Source organism: Halyomorpha halys, unplaced genomic scaffold, assembly GCF_000696795.3.
Source record: "Halyomorpha halys isolate HHAL.00 unplaced genomic scaffold, Hhal_1.1 Scaffold841.1, whole genome shotgun sequence".
In the NCBI taxonomy this organism is placed as follows: Eukaryota; Metazoa; Arthropoda; class Insecta; order Hemiptera; family Pentatomidae; genus Halyomorpha; species Halyomorpha halys.
Genome location: NW_027108805.1, coordinates 281,325 through 285,338, shown reverse-complemented (window position 1 = coordinate 285,338; position 4,014 = coordinate 281,325). Strand labels below are relative to the sequence as shown.

At 28.5% G+C, this 4,014-nt stretch overlaps 1 protein-coding gene across 3 annotated transcripts in view; it reads right to left on the bottom strand.

Moving 5' to 3' along the window:
• The window catches only part of LOC106686584 (serine/threonine-protein phosphatase 2A 56 kDa regulatory subunit gamma isoform), a gene marked incomplete at its 3' end in the record, with an annotated part of 114,886 nt that extends 114,334 nt beyond the window's left edge, over nucleotides 1-552 (bottom strand). Inside the window, 2 exon segments of one of the 3 annotated variants that reach the window (XM_014429968.2) lie at nucleotides 31-331; nucleotides 419-552. 3 annotated transcript variants of the gene reach the window in all.
• Between the last annotated feature and the right edge of the window lie 3,462 nt (nucleotides 553-4,014).

The following is a 4,014-nucleotide window of genomic DNA, read 5'->3' as shown; positions in this document are numbered from 1 at the left end:
TATAACAAGTAATTAAACACTTTAGGTTACCTCATAACAAAGCAATCGCAGATTTTTAGGAAATATTATTGCAAATTAGTATATCAGTAGTTTATCACGTAAACATTTTACCCAACACCCTTTCCGAACAAGACTAAATGCTCCTTGTAATTGCAGCATTTATACTTTAGAAATTTAAAACTTAAAATTATAAAATCACAAAAGATGGAACAAAACAAGAAGTCAAATATTAACACAAATTATTTAGCGGTAACATTCGAGAGTAGGTTAGTTGACATCTAAGTATACATCTCGAGGCGTTCATATGTTCGTTCCACACAATCAAGCTCGTCTAAGTTATGCAAAAGGAAAAAAGATTTGTTATTAAAAATTCGTGATCGAACTTTCCTTAACCATTATATATACTACAATTTCTTACAATCACATCCCACTATTTTCAGATTCTAAACGACTATTGGCTGGTTTTATCACGTGGTACGGGCGTTTGGTTTCAATTTTGTCCAACTAAGTAAGAAACTGTCGCCTTTTTGAAAGAAGTTAGGAAAATTAATATTTTTTATCAAGTGAAATAAGCTACTAAGTAACAAATTTTTATGAGGAAATAAAATAATCAATGAATAATTTAAGAATAAATACAACAAAAATGTCGTCAATTCAACTTAAGAATAATTCATAACAATTCGGGAAAGCAAACCGATAAAAAATTACCTTTGCTATGTTTCTTTTCTTTTATTGTTTGTATCTAAAGTAATAAAACTGAATAAATTTGGAACTCTAATGTTTCAGTAATATTAATATTCTCACCCTATCTTGTTAAAACAGACGACAAATTTTACATAAACTATAGCCAAGGGGTCACGGTGTCGGTGATAGTGATAGTAACAGCTGTCGCAGCCTCTAACATCCTGTAAACTGACATTTGCCCCGTCGTACTATCAGGAAGTGCTTGATAGTTGGTAGCACTATCAACTATCTGCGCATAAGTGACAAACTTATTAATTGTCACGTGGAACCTCGACTTATGTTACCCCTAGGAATTTGTTTCTAGATCACTTCAACACCACAAGAACACATTTTTCTTCACTATTTTAATACATATTATGTCCTTCGTGGGGGTGTAATGGTACAATTCAAGTTTTGAACTGTCCCAATAGTCCCAGTTCTGTAGTTTGTACAGTTCCAAGTCTACTTAGTTCATTTTACCTCCTAGATAGGAAGCTCCTACCCTTAATCAGTTAGGCAAAATTTCCAGGAGTACTGATTAGATGAGTATGGTTACTAGTAATCAAAATGTTTGAGTTGTGAGTAGAATACTCATAAATAATAATAAATTATTAAATTTAATAATAATAAAACCTTTAAGTTACGTACAAGTAAAATAATCGGTACTCAAGAAAATCATAAAATGAGTACAAGGAATTCATACTCAAACCAGTTTGAATACCAGTATTTGTAATTAGTCCTCAAATAAATGTTGAATAAAAGTACCATAATCGTACTCGTCATTTAATAGTATAAGTATCGTTGAGTACATCTTTTTATTTTGAATAGTATATGGGTCATTCTCTTTTCAATGAACGATTAGTGTTCCTGACTCATTGTAGTTGTTTACTATTAATATATAGATATGAAAAAAAAGTCTTCATTTTGAGGAAGCACCGTACTACAATCTAACTCATTTGGAACAATAGTTTTATAATAGTAACAGCTAATAAAAAATTTTCAAAGTTCGATTTCCTCACAACCCAGGGAGTTTCCCATATTTGAATGACCCCTACCAACGATATGGTAGTAGAGAGACAGATAAAAAGGGGCGGGATTTCTGACAAGAATATTCAGTAATACTAAGTACTTTACGGAGAACGAATTTATCTTCACCATTTAGATTTTAAATATAAGAAGATGGTCAGGGTTGCGGTCATAAAAAGAACAAATAATTAAAAATTATTTTAATGTCCGACGTTTCGCCCCACTTCATCAGGGCTAAAAGATAAAAAAAACTGAGAATATTACAACAATAAGGTAATTTAAGCTAGGATAAATATTATGTAAAAATAAAGTGATAAGAAATTGCATATAAATAAAAGGATGGAGGACATAAAAAAATAGTATCAGTACAAAATAAACAATGATAAGAATAAAAATAAGTAACAATGGCAAGAGTAAAAATTATACAAAATACGTAAAATATACAGTTAAAAAAGTACAGGAGACGTACGTAAAACCAAAAACAATAAGGGGAAAAAAGTAAAGATTAAATAAACGTCTTGAAACAATAAATATAAATAAAAATAATAATAAAGATATTAAATTATAATAAATGAGCCATTCCTTCACTATGTCTTGGACTCAAGTCTCAAAATAAACTAATTTACTTTTTTACTAATACTAAGGATCCTATTCCTCTCCAATACCGCTCTAACGTTGCTTACCGGATTCCTTGTTCCTCCCCCAACTGTAATTCTTCATATATAGGCGAAACTAAGAACCACCTCAGATCACATATCTCTCAACATAAATTATCTATAACTTCCCACAACTCAGCCGCTTCCAAACTTTCAGAACATGCCCTTACACTTAATCATGCTTTTGATTTTGACCATACCACTATTTTAGCCACTGTTCCAAATTACCAAAAGAGACTCATCTCAGAATCCATTTATATACATCTTGAACCCCTTCCAGTTAACCACAAAATCGATAAAAACTGTATCTCACATATCTACAGTCATATATTAAACTTAATTAAGACTAAATAATTTTACGCTCATTTTATTATCATCACCAAATTTTTCTATTATACTTTTGTTTTTTCACCTGTTTGTTATCTCTCTATCACTTATATTATCTATCGCTGCATTCACTTATATTTATTTATCTATGTTTTATTAACTTTCACATTTACTTTGTTTTTTTGTAAACTTTTACTTCACATGTTTCTATTAACTTATTTCACTTACCATTGTCATCACCTATATTATTAACATTCTATCACAATTTTTTCACTTATTTCTATACTTTATTACTTATTTTTAATCTTTTTATGTACTTCTTTTTACATCTCACCTTGTACTTTTATTTTATTTTGTAAACTTTCACTTCCGATTTTTAAATTACCTTATTTCACTTTATATTATTCATGTTACTCCTGTTATCTTTACTATTATTATTATTATTATCAGTGTAGATAAATGATTATTTTCATGATATATAAAAACTACAGTTGTTATCATTGTCTAATTATTTTTCTTATTTATTTCTTTGTAAATTTGTTTTTGTTTTAATACTCTTTATTTACTTTTACTTATTATCAGTTACTTCTTTTACAATTATTGTTATTATATCCTATATTGTATTAACTACCCTAACTATATTTTCTTCAGTATATACTCGTATATACTGAAGAAAATGCTTAATGGCATTAGTAATAAGTAACAATATGTATCATTCTAATTTTACTTAGTTATTCCTAAATTAGAAAATTATTATAGTTATTATTATTATCATATTTCTGTATCTTTTTTAACTGTATATTTTACGTATTTTTTAAAAATTTTACTCTTGCCATTGTAACCTATTTTATTATCATTGTTTATTTTGTACTGATACTATTTTATGTCTTCCTTCCTTTTATTTATATGTAATTTCTTATCACTTTATTTTTACATAATATTTATGCTAGCTTAAATTACCTTATTGTATCTTATTGTTGTAATATTCTCAGGTTTTTTTGTATATTTTTAGCACCGATGAAGCCCTGCAAAGTGGGGCGAAACGTCGGACATTAAAATAGTTTTTAACTATTTGTTCTTTTTTTGACCCCAACCCAGACCATCTTCTTATATTTAAATTTTTATGGTCAACTATATATACATATACATTTAGATTTTACATCATAATATATGTCTATCTCGTATTTTCAACTTTCACAACCCTAGAATGTTTGAAAACTCCGATAATTCTGCAGAACGTGCACGATAGAAAAATTAGTTCGATTTAAAACACTGGGATATT